We start from the raw sequence: 13,896 nt of genomic DNA, 5'->3' as shown, positions 1-13,896 counted from the left end.
GGAGCGTGGGATTTGGCACCATCTTTGGTAATCAATGGTCGGCGCAAACATGGCCGACGTGGTGGCACACCAGTGGGTTAACAGGTAACATTGGGTTTCTTGAGTTGTTCCCCATTCTGGTGGCCCTAAAAGCATGGCCGGACAATTTCCGTGATCGTTCAGTGGTGTTTTGGTCTGATAACATGACCGTGGTTGAATGCATAAATACCCAGGCAGCACGCTGCAAGTGGATTTTGAGAATATTAAAGGAAATTGTACTACTGTGCATGAGACTGAACGTTCAGTTTAGGGCAAGGCACGTGCCGGGTGTACTGAACAAGGCGGCTGATGCACTCTCTCGTTCCCACATGCAGGCCTTCAGGGGTTATCTACCTTCTGCGGATCTAGTGGCGGCACCATTTCCCGAAGCTCTCTGGTCACTCGGTGCCCCGGATTACAGGACCTCGTGGGAGCCAGCTTAGCCCCCAGGACAAGGAAGGCGTACGAAGGAGCGTTTCGTTCCTATTGTGCATTTTTGGGTCCAGCAGGAGGGGATAAGTGGGGACAGGAGGAGTATGTACTGAAGTTCTTAGTAGCACTCCACAAGGCAGGCCGATCAGCATCAACGGCCAATAGGCACAGGGCCGCCATTGCATTCATGGCGCAGGCGTATGGCATCAAGGACCCTACATCGTCCTTTTTGGTAAAGAAGGCACTGCGAGGATGGCAACGCCTCGAGGGTCGTAGAGTAGACGAGAGGCACCCGATTGGGTTAGAAAGATTGTCCCTGTTGATGTCGGTGCTCCCCGTGGCATGTTCCTCCCAGTCCGAAGCAGTGCTATTCCGGGCCGCTTTTGCATTAGCATTCCATGGGGCTATGCGGGTGAGCGAGCTGGTGGCGAAAAATAAGAAGGATGTGGGGGGAGGTCTGTGTCGGGAGCACGTCCAGATCAAGGGTGATTCAATGGTAATCACAATCGCCAGGTCTAAGACCGATCAGGGTGCGATGGGGGACAGTATTGTGGTCCAGCGCATGCGAGGGTCCCCCATGTGCCCGGTGCAGTGCGTTGAGGAATATCTGGCGCAAAGGGCGGCAGCATGGGGGGGAAGCTTGCTGAGACACACCGACGTCACCCCACTGACAAGGTTTCAGTTTCAGCGGGTGTTAACTTTGGCAATCGCAGCAGCGGGCTTGGACCCGAGCGATTTTGGGACCCATTCCTTCAGGATAGGGGCTGCTACAGAGGCTACAGACAGGGGTCAGAGTGTTGAAATGGTAAAACACTTGGGGCGATGGTCCTCGAATTGTTATAAAAGGTATGTGCGGTTGCACATGTTGTGAAGCTAATGTCATGCACTCACGCTTCTTGTCTTTTGTTTGGTTTACAGTTTTGCGAGCTTGCAAGGCGGGGCGGACTGTGCAGTTGACCCGACACCTGGGGACCAACGGTCAAAGATCACCGGCTGAGGATAGAGTGGTGTGGGCCACTCATACGTGAGGCGTGCCGGGGACGTATTCAAAGCAGGTGACATGATTCACGCAGCTGGGGAATACGGGTACAGGGTGACCTTCCACGGAAGGGGCGGGCTCTGTATTGACCAGTTTCAATGTTTTGTTGAGGGACTGTTAGGGCGGACAAGGTCACCGCCGTCTATAATCATAGTGCATCTGGGAGGCAATGATTTGGTGGCGCTCGGTCGGCGAGTACTCCTCGAGCGTATTCTATCCACTGTTAGTTGGTTGGCAAAGAGGGTTCCAGGGTGCACGATAGCATGGTCACACATGATTCCAAGGAAGATGTGGCGGGGAGCCCTCTCTGTGTCAGCTTTGAATCATTCAGTAAAGAAAGTCAATAACAAGGTGGGTAGATTGTTTCGATCAGGACAGTTGCACTGTATTCCGCATGGATGTATTCGGGGGGATAACATGTATCTAGAAGATGGGGTTCATTTGTCCCGGGAGGGGAATGTCTCACTCATAGGGGTTTGTTTAATCATGACCTTTAGTAGGAGTGTGGGGGGTCGGGATAGCCGGTCAACTATCCGGCCTGTGGCGGTAAGGTCATGATCGGTGAGCAGTAATTTCAAGATCCCTAGAGGAGGGGCGCCACCCATTATGGATGGGAGTGCCCGGGGGGAGTTGGCCATGGGCCCCTCACACGGGGAGGCGGCACCCACTAAGTATGGGGTCGCCGAAGGGAAGGCGGTCATAGGCCCCTCCCAGGGGAGGAGGCGGCTCGATGCCCCTCCTGGGAATTTCCCGGGGCCAGGATATCCGCGACGGCGGATGTGATGAACAGTGTGGGGTGGGAGGGGGGTCCACGCTACCTTCCAGACACCTCACACGAGTCCTCGGACGACCATTAAGATGGCATCGAGTTAAGTAAGGGGCCCCCGCTAAGACAAGGGAAATTGGAAGTTGGCACAGAGGTACAGTCCTCTGTGCGCCCGCCCCTCACACGTGAGGGGGGAGTTCTGGTAGTAGGGATCTGACACCGGTTACGACCTTGCCGTTGGCCCGTAATGTTAGGATGTACAATTTTTTATTTAGAAAGTATGCATTTGCAGGATGTTTAGACTCGGCTAGGAGAACCTTTGTATTAGAGATTTGTTAAGGTTAGCCAATAAACATCGTAATGTATAAATGAAAAATTGTACATGATATGCAACTGTTATTTTCATGTTTTAATTTTGTTTCATATTTTAATAAATACGGCCGGGAGGGTAACTCCCTCCCGCCTTCCAAAAGTTCAGAACTGCATCCGTCTTCCCATCCTTGGGGATTGTGTTGGGAGGGGGTGAGAGGCATCCCGGCCATATGGAAAGGGGCGACCACTCGGTCCCCCCGAACGTATGGTAGGGGGCCCGGATCCCCCCGGGAAACCATTTTGGGCGGGGGGGGCGTGTCTCGGCTGGTATGCCCAAAGCGGCGTAGCCGGGGCGCGCCTTTTCCCGCCCAAGAGGGCTTGTCCTAGACACCTACACCGTTGACCACGCCCCGTAGGCGTACCAGAGGAGGGTACACGCCCTCCCGAAGAGGAATAAAAGGAGCAACGATCCAAAGAAGCATCCTCTTGCTCCTGTGCTTGGAAGCTGCACTCTCTCGTTGCACGTGAGCCCTCGACGGAACAAGGAGAAATTTTGACCCACCCACCAGCCCCTTATGGCAGCGATTAGTAGTGCAATTAAGTTGATTTACGGTGATAATATCTTTTTTTTTTCAGGTTTTTCGGGTGTAATAAAGGTTTCAATGTTTGAACTGCAATAAAAAGATTTGCTTCATAGCATGTTTTCTCACTCAGTTGAGCGGAGTACTACAGTCTAAGTTGAGAATGTGTTACATGTATAGATAGAAGGATTAATATTGCAATGTCCAGTTTAACCACTTTTTCCTCTCTTCATTAGGTCAAAAACGTCGTATTTATTTTGGGCGGGCGGTAAGGTCATGATCGGTGAGCAGTAATTTCAAGATCCCTAGAGGAGGGGCGCCACCCATTATGGATGGGAGCGCCCGGGGGGAGGTGGACATGGGCCCCTCACACGGGGAGGCGGCACCCACTAAGTATGGGGTCGCCGAAGGGAAGGCGGTCATAGGCCCCTCCCAGGGGAGGAGGCGGCTCGATGCCCCTCCTGGGAATTTCCCGGGGCCAGGATATCCGCGACGGCGGATGTGATGAACAGTGTGGGGTGGGAGGGGGGTCCACGCTACCTTCCAGACACCTCACACGAGTCCTCGGATGACCATTAAGATGGCGTCGAGTTAAGTAAGGGGCCCCCGCTAAGACAAGGGAAATTGGAAGTTGGCACAGAGGTGCAGTCCTCTGTGCGCCCGCCCCTCACACGTGAGGGGGGAGTTCTGGTAGTAGGGATCTGACACCGGTTACGACCTTGCCGTTGGCCCGTAATATTAGGATGTACAATTTTTTATTTAGAAAGTATGCATTTGCAGGATGTTTAGACTCGGCTAGGAGAACCTTTGTATTAGAGATTTGTTAAGGTTAGCCAATAAACATCGTAATGTATAAATGAAAAATTGTACATGATATGAAACTGTTATTTTCATGTTTTAATTTTGTTTCATATTTTAATAAATACGGCCGGGAGGGTAACTCCCTCCCGCCTTCCAAAAGTTCAGAACTGCATCCGTCTTCCCATCCTTGGGGATTGTGTTGGGAGGGGGTGAGAGGCATCCCGGCCATATGCTCCATTGTTAGTAACCTTTGAACCATTTGAGCTAGAAACAACATTTTTTTGTAAAGTCTGCAGATTATGCTGCAGATGATGGAGTATGTGCCAAATGCGGCAAATGTAAAATTATGCAAAAATTGCCGCAACCGCACAATCACATAATCCCAGGGGTTCTGACACTATAAAAGTAGGAAAAATATCAACAACCACATACATTGAAGATATATAGTTAATCAAGGTTCATTTATGTAGAATTCAGCACAGTAAACACATTTAAATCTATATACTTACCTTGTCAATATTTTGCTTGTTTATATTTTTTGTTAAAGTATGTTTGCATCACGACATTTACATTCAATTCTCTGGTACCAATCCTTCAGGACATCATTTCAATAAAACATTTGAATGCAACGTCTCTAAATAAAATACAATGATGATGACTCGTATACACTCTACTCACTGCCTCTATGATATCAGATGGGTTCCACAATAAAAAATTCAGTGCTCCAACATTCAGAAATAGATTTCAATAAGATAAAAAAGGATGCTAACATCACAGAAGAACCAACCAATATCATTTCCCTCCACTATCAAGAAACGGTAAGATTCCTCAAATGTCCCATAGACACAATCATCAAAGCCCTACACATTCATAATATCACAGGAATTCTAAATATAACCAATAAAATAATAAATAGGATGCATGCACAACTGGGTCTGGAAGTCATACTCAGGTGCAAATAAAAGAAAACAAAGTATTTGAGTGAAAATTAACCCTGATAAACCAAAAAAAAGGTTTGGCCTTCATTATGCGTAGCCAGGATATTTCTGATCCCTGTGTAAAATTATGTTCGAATAAGGATCAAATTTAAAGTAATGTAGACTTTTGTGCACCTAGTTCTTACTGGGTGTGATAACGTTTGATTCCAATATTACATTTTGATAGATAATGAAAGAATTTAACAGTGAAAACATACTTGATCATTTCTAGATATGCAGAGTATAGCACATTAAGAACACAAATCAGCATGATATTTCCCATTGTTAGGGACTATCTCATAATAGTTGCCATTTATTGTAAGCTTGTCCAATCCTCTCATTATGCTCTCCACCACCTCATAACAGTAAAACTCAGAACTCTGATAAGCAATAACCACACCCCTCCAATCTTAAGTACCTAACACATAGTAATGCAAACTGCCTTTCTTTAATATATTAACAAAAGAAGGTAACATTTAGATTAGATGCCACCAATCTAAAAAAGACCTCTAAGCAGAACCCAAACCTCCCAAATCAGATAAATTGTGGAAAATTATATTATTTTATACATTGCAGCAACCAGGCTATTCAATTTAAGAAAATATCCTTGCCACTTGTTCCTGGTCGAAAAACCGTGCTCAAGTGTTGATTTTCTCGCCTTGCTGCAAGGCTTCATTAGACGACCTGATTCAAAGAAGGGATTTACTGCCCAAATAACTCATTTATAGAGCTTTTGATGAATAAATCATGTCCAGAAACGGCCTAGACAGTGCTTTTCAGCTAAATTCATGGCAGCAATATGCAACAACTTTAAACATTATACACACACACATGCAGAGATGGATCAGCAACATTGAGATTCCCCACCTTCGAACACAATTGAAACTGCCCAATGATGGATGCACCCTGTGTTGTAGTAGACAAAGTTGGCAAATAAAGCAACCGCAAAGATCACCTACCAGCTACATTGACCACACCACAGAGTGAAACAGTGGTCCACAGTTAAGTGTTTTGGTCTAAATCATCCCTGATCCACAAGGATCAGTTAAAGAATCAAAAGCTCAAGCGGCTAGATGCTTTAGCAGGGTTTGGGCACAGAGCTTCGAAGTAATATCCAGGAAAGAAATCAGACGATAGTTGGCTGGCTGGTCAGTTTTTCCTTTTTTATGAATAGGTTTCCCTATAGCTCCCTTCCATGAATCTGGATATCCAATAACTCATAGGATAGACATAGATGATACCCACTTATAAAAAAACACTCAAAATCAGGCCCTACTTTGTGGTCTCCTTCTGCAAAATAACATATGGGTGACCATCCGGACCACCAACTCTAGATGCTATCATGTTGCAGATGATTTCAGACAGCACCACAGCAGTCTTTGAGTGTGTGAAAGCCTCTCTATCACCTTGAGTGGCAGCCAAGATCACAGACACATTTTCAGAGTTTCCACCACTGTAGAGGGAGTGAAATGAAAGTCCACCAATTATTCTCACTTATCTGTGACTCGAGGGAAGATGGTGAAGTAAAAAGTATCCAAATTCATCAACCACCAAAAATGCATTTTGTGCTATGGCAACAAACCTCTCAACAACCAAGCACTCTGAAAGCCAGGTTTCCTGGAGGAACAATACAGGGTAATTTGTCAAGACATCGCAGTATTTTCCCACATTCATTAAAGATTCAAACCTGTGGGAGTTCCTTACCAAGGTACGTAGATGCCCTCACCCCTACCAATCAATCTCCTCAGCTCCTCTGTCACTCCATGCTGAGGTATGGTGACCCTGCATGCCTTTAGGGAGGGTACTCTCCATTCCCCAGGGACTACCCCTGTGGTGGCTGTGGCCTCGTTCCACCAGACATTACGGGGGCGGCTGGTTACATCAATATTGGGATAGAGGGGCAGATCGTGATTGCCTCAAATTTGGGCTCTATCAATTTGAAATGTAAGAGTGACTATTCTTTCTTGCAAGCCATCCCTTTCCCACCAGCTCCCTCCTGAACCTGTTCTCTACCCTATTCCCACAGACCTAGTAAAGATTATCTGCTTACGCTTCAACCCACTTTGTCCACATGAAAATGGGGATTTACCATGGCAATCACTGTCTCACTGTCTCCCTGCTGACTAGCAGTTTACCACTAAGCCTCTTCACAGGGGCAAATTCCATTTGCCACCAGAGAAGGAGCAGAGGCTTCAAGAAGGCCTTCATCTTCTCAGAGGCAAAAAGGGCACAGGTTTGCTCCACCCCAGCAACAGTCTTGAAGCCTATCAATACAAGCTCCTTTGAGGATATACTCTTTAGTCTTTTAATATTTACAAATGCACTTAACAGGCTAGATCAATTTAAGGGTGGGCTAGGAAAGGGCTGCAATTTGTTCTTGGATTGATTGGAATATAACTGCAGCAACATTCTAGGCCTAGAATCATCACATACTTGAACTGCTGGAATATTTTCTAATGCACTGTAAATCAAGTAGGGGGGAGAAGAAATAGGCTGTGATCCATTCAGCGTCTTTGCTGTAATATCCGATATCAATGAGGAATGAATCACTTGACCTGAGTAACTAGGGCTAGCAACTTTGTAATTAAAAAGTGCTCATTCACGTTAGAAAGGTCGTGGGGCGGTATATCTTGGTTCTCAGCCAAGTTTAAAAACGTCACAGCATCATCATTGGGCTTCCTTTGTAGCATGCTCACCTCTTCTATCCTAGAAAATATTTTAATCAGTCCAGAATTCTTGGTTTTGGACTAATTAAAATATTGTCTAAGATATACAAGCTTTTTAAACCCACTGCACTTGAGCATTCTCACTTTTTTTTATCACTACAGTAATAATCAGTGTTTTTTCAGTGGGTGGAGGTAAGCATACTACAAAAAGAAGCCCAATAATGATGCTTCACCCCCTTCTTTGAGGACACCGCAATTGCCTGGCTGGGCGATGGACAGATGGAGTTTCTCCTGAAGCATCACGAGGATGATGAGATTATATTGGCCATAATGCAACTGCAATCCGGTAAAGAGCCGGGGCCGGACGGCCTCCCGGATGAATTCTATAAAACATTCAGCCACTTACTTATCCCGGTGTTGAGGCAAGCATATGAGGAGGCTCATACTCCCCCCAACTATGCAGGGGGTGCGCATCATCTCCCTTCCTAAACCTGGTAAGTCACCCACACACTGAGATTCATACAGGCCTCTCTCATTAATAAATGTGGATGCCAAAATCTTGGCTAAGTTAATCAGTAATCGCATCAGCCCTCTCATGACTGCCCTAGTGCTTCCCAACCAATCAGGTTTCGTGTCTAACAAAGGCACATCTGTTTGCGATTCTCATTGACATTGATCCCAACACGAATGCTGCAGCAATATTCCTTGATGCCATCAAGGCGTTCGATTCCCTGGAATGCTTCTATCTTGCCTTCATCTTACAGCTCATGGGGTTCCCCGCTCCCTTCCTAGCCTGGATAAGTCTGTTATACACTGGGCTACATGCTAGAGTCATGGGTAATGGCGTCCAGTCATCTCCCTTCTCAATAGCACGAGGCACCCGTCAGGGATGCCCCCTCCCGTCTCTCCTCTTTGCCATAGCAATCGAGCCCCTAGTGGCCAAAGTCAGACAACACTTCCGTGAATATGCTTTGATTTATCAAGAGAGGCAGATATCAATCTCTCTGTACGCAGCTGACCTCACGCTGTATCTGCGGGATCCCGACGACGGCCTTAACTCCATTTTCTGTCTCCTCATCCTCTTTGGCCACCTCTCCGGGGTTAACGTGAATTGGGGGAAATCCCAGATATACCCTCTCACAGACTCCACCACATGGTTTGAACCTAACTACCCACTGGTGTGGTGTGCGGACACGATCACACACCTCGGAATTACTATATCCTGTAACTGAGATGAGCTGATGCGATCCAATTATGGACAAACACTAGACTAAGTATGGGCAAAATTTGCGAATTCGTGTTCCGCGAATTTGCGCAAAATCGAATTCGCAATCCGCAAAATCCGCAAATTCGTGCGAATTTGCGGATTTTAGTTTTTTGCGTGTTTGCGAGGTTTTTTGCGTGTTCGCAGGGTTTTTTACGTGTTCGCGGGGCGTTTTGCGTGTTCGCGAGCCGCTTGCAGGGCGAAGTTACCCATGTGGTCGTGTATAGGCACAGCACCCTCTCGTTCAACACTGCCACCATCTGGTTCATCACTGCCACCCTCTGGTTCACAGCTGCCACCCTCTGGTTCACCCCTGCACCATCTGGTTCACCCCTGCCACCCTCTGGTTCACCACTGCCACACTCTGGTTCAGCACTGCCACTCTCTGGTTCACCCCTGCCACCTTCTGGTTCATCACTGTCACCCTCTGGTTCACCACTGCCACCCTCTGGTTCACAACTGCCACCCTCTGGTTCATCACAGCACCTCTGGCTCACCACTGCCACCCTCTGGTTAACCAGTGTCAACCTCTGGTTCAGCACTGCCACCCTCTGGTTCACAGCTGCCACCCTCTGGTTCACCCCTGCACCATCTGGTTCACCCCTGCCACCCTCTGGTTCACCACTGCCACACTCTGGTTCAGCACTGCCACTCTCTGGTTCACCCCTGCCACCTTCTGGTTCATCACTGTCACCCTCTGGTTCACCACTGCCACCCTCTGGTTCACAACTGCCACCCTCTAGTTCATCACAGCACCTCTGGCTCACCACTGCCACCCTCTGGTTAACCAGTGTCAACCTCTGGTTCAGCACTGCCACCCTCTGGTTCACCACTGCCACCCTCTGGTTCACCCCTGCCACCCTCTGGTTCACCACTGTCACCCTCTGGTTCAACACAGCATCCTCTGGTTCACCCCTGCAACCTTCAAGTACAGCACTGTCACCCTCTGGTTCACAACTGCCACCCTCTGGTTCACGACTGCCACCCTCTAGTTCATCACAGCACCTCTGGTTCACCCCTGCCACCCTCTGGTACAGCACTGTGACCCTCTGGTTCACCACTGACACCCTCTGGTTCACGACTGCCACCCTCTGGTTCATCACAGCACCTCTGGTTCACCACTGCCACCCTCTGGTTAACCACTGTCACCCTCTGGTTCAGCACTTCCACCCTCTGGTTCACCACTGCCACCCTCTGGTTCACCCCTGCCACCCTCTAGTTCACCACTGCCACCCTCTGGTTCATTACATCACATCACCCTCTGGTTCACCCCTGCCACCCTCTGGTACAGCATGGTCACCCTCTGGTTCACCACTGCCACCCTCTGGTTCACCACTGCCACACTCTGGTTCATCACAGCACCTCTGGTTCACCACTGCCACCCTCTGGTTCATCACATCACATCACCCTCTGGTTCAGCACTGCCACCCTCTGGTTCAGCACTGTCACCCTCTGGTTCACCCCTGCCACCCTCTGGTTCATCACTGTCACCCTCTGGTTCATCACTGCCAACCTCAGGTTCACCACTCCCACCCTCTATAGAGACCTTTTGTGACGCAGCGGCAGCACAAAAGATGCGCCATGGTGCTGGGTATTAACAACGTGACGCATCTGAGAGATGCGTCACGTTGTAAAGCCCTGCGCCATCAGGAGGCGTTCCAGAGCAGGGGAGGGCGTTCCGGACCAGGAACGCCTCCTAAAAGTGGCTGAGTGAAATCTACAAGAATTCACTCAGTCACTTTTAGGCCAATGCTGCGTCAAAACCCTGCGCCTGCTTGAAGCAGGCGCAAGGCTTGATGCAGCATTGGGGAGATAGGGCCCCCCAGAGCATTGCTGGAGCTGTGTCACAAGCGCGACACAGCTCCACAATGCGCTGCTTTTACGGCAGAGATGCGTGACGCATCTGTGCCGTTTTTGCCAGATGGAGCGCTGCATTGTAAATGGGGCACCAGGGGTGGCGGAGCTGCGGTGCACAATATCTGGCGCATCCCAGTTATTGTAAATCTGCCCCTGTACATTTAGCCAACAGGGAGCACTTACTGATTAGACAGTAGAAAGTACTCCAGTTGAGTAGAGGTATTGCACAAAATGGTGGCATCTTTGTGGACAAACACGCAGGGCGGGATTCATTCTGTCCCCTGTTAGACTTGTTTTTTGTGCCCTTCTGCCCTCTGTTAGACTCGTTTTTCCCCTGTTTTTCTGCCCTTCTGCCCCCTGTTAGACTCGTTTTTGTGCCCTTTGTTAGACTCATTTTTCCCTTGTTTTTCTGCCCTTCTGCCCTCTGTTAGACTCGTTTTTTGTGCCCTTCTGCCCTCTGTTATTCCCATGTTTTTGTGCCCTTCTGCGCTCTGTTATTCCCGTTTTTTGTGCCCTTCTGCCCTCTGTTATTCCCTTGTTTTTGTGCCCTTCTGCCCTCTGTTAGACTCGTTTTGTGCCTTTCTGCCCGTTAGACTAGTTTTTTGTGCCCTTCTGCCCTCTGTTAGACTTGTTTTTCCCTTGTTTTTCTGCCCTTCTGTCCTCTGTTAGACTGTTTTTTGTGCCCTTCTGCCCTCTGTTAGACTTGTTTTTCCTTTGTTTTCTGCCCTCCTGCCCTTTGTTAGACTGCTTTTTGTGCCTTTCTGCCCTCTGCATCACCACATCATCACTCAGCGCTACCCCAGCATCACTCAGCACCACCACATTATCACTCAGCACCACCACATTATCACTCAGCATCACCACAGCACCCCTCAGCGCCACCACAGGATCACTCAGCGCCACCAAAGCATCACTCAGTGCCACCACAATATCACTCAGCACCACCACAGCAACACTCAGCACCACCACAGCATCACTCAGCACCACCACAGCACCACTCAGCACCACCCCAGCATCACTCAGCACCATCCCAGTATCACTCAGCACCACCACAGCACCACTCAGCATCACCACAGCACCACTTAGCACCACAACAGCACCATTCAGCGCCACCCCAGCATCAATCTGCGCAACCATTCAACAACAACTGGTTCAAATATGTTCTCTCAATGTTTCAAACTTTATTACAAATGTCACAAAAAGATGGTAATATTTCACTTCTCTTCTTGGATTTGCGTCACAATAAAATACACTGAACATAATCTTTACAAAAGTTATTTACAAAATTTAAAGCTATTGCCATTATAAATGAAAATCACTTTTATTTAAGTATTAATTATTTTAAAAAATTAAAAGCCATTGTAATTTGTAATATCAATACAGCTAAGTCACTTAAGTGCAAAACATGTTGCATTACAAATGCTACAGGTGTCACATTTGCGAAAGTTATAACTATTGGCATTGTAAATGACAAAGCTATTAATTTAGCTATTTTCAAAACCAACACATACATAAAAAAATTGTCATTTACATGACCAATAGCTCAAGCTTTCCTAATGCGAGACCTATTGCATTGCAAATGCTTGTTTTTATATCTGTCAGTGCTTCCTGTTGAGGTTTAATTTTCGTGACAGGCGCCTCATTGCCTACTTGTAACTATTCTCTGACCCTGCTTCAAGGGTCAGAGCAGGGTCAGAGAATAGTTGCAAGTAGGCATTGAGGCACCAGGAAGCACTTACAGGCTTACAGTAGCAGGTGCCCAAGTTGAAGTTAATTTCTTTGTAACCCTTCTGTAAAAGGTTACAAAAAATTAGCTTCAACTTTTGCACCTGCTGCTGTAACCCTGTAAGTGCTTGGCTGAAAATTCATCCCCGCTAATTCGCGGATTTTACCGCGATTTCGCGAGATTCACGGATCAGGAAATTGCGGAAAATCCGCAAATTCCGCAAGCGGAACGAATTTTCAGCCCATGCTTACACTAGACCTCCTAACTGACAAGATTTCCAAATGGATTGAGCTGCCCCTCTTCATGGCTGCCAGGGTATCTCTGATCAAGATGGTTGTGCTGCCCAAATTGCTTTACCTCTTCACCAACATTCCACATGCTACCAGCTAACATTTTTTGAAAGTATTAAAACCAAGCTGATCCGTCTGGTGTGGGGCAGAAAGCAACCCAGACTTACCTGGTACATCCTCACACTACCCTTTGCCGCTGGAGGATTCAAAGTCACTGGAACTCTATTTCATGTGCGCCCAGGCTCACTTCACAGCTTATTGGACGCACCCCCCCTTACATGCCTCACTTAGCCATAGAAGATGAGTCCATGACCCCCACACCCTTTGCGGGGTACCTAAGCACCCCTGCAGTCCCCAGAAACATAGCCTTCACAACAGTGCAATATGCCACCAGCGCCTGGCGAGATCTGGGGCATAGAATCCAATGCCCCCTACTCTATTTACCCTTGGCGCCTCTACAGGGGCAACACAATCTTTCGGTCAGCAGGAGGGAGGTTGCCGCCGTATGCTGCGCAAGCTGTCCTGTGTCACCTGGGGTCAACTGTACACACACGGGAAGTTTTGCACCAGCATGGAATTCTTCGGCACCACCTCCCACACCCCGCTGGAGCGATTTTATTACGTGCAGCTTAGACAAGATATGCCGTCTCTCACCCAATGCTTCCCGCTAGAACCTCCCATTATGCTCCCTCTACACATTCTCTTACAACAGACCACTCCCGCGCATGTGGTGTCACTGCTCTATCGCGCCTCCCAAAAGGAGTGGGAGAGCAACCCTAACCCAACCAAGGGCAGATAGGAAAAGGAGCTAGCGCATCCTCTCACGGTCGAACAATGGTCCTTCTTCTGCCACCAGACTGGCGATATCTCTGCAACAGTAGGCTACTCCTCATACATTACAAATACATTCACCGACCATACTATATGCCGGCTCACCTGTACCGCTTACTCTTCCGAGACAATAATCTATGCGATAGATGCGGAGCGGGGGTGCAGACTTCGGCCATTCGGCCTGGGACTGTCCGCCTGTCCGTGATTATTGGAAGGAAGTCCTCCACGCCCTAGACAAAATGATAGGCATGCACATGCCCGCTGACCCGCTCACCTCTCTATTGGGGTATACCGAACCACTGCCTAGATATGCCTCTCTGGCTCTTCTCCTTGCTG

The sequence above is a fragment of the Lissotriton vulgaris genome, chromosome 2_1 (assembly GCF_964263255.1).
Source record: "Lissotriton vulgaris chromosome 2_1, aLisVul1.2, whole genome shotgun sequence".
In the NCBI taxonomy this organism is placed as follows: domain Eukaryota; kingdom Metazoa; phylum Chordata; class Amphibia; order Caudata; family Salamandridae; genus Lissotriton; species Lissotriton vulgaris.
This window is presented reverse-complemented; position numbering follows the sequence as displayed.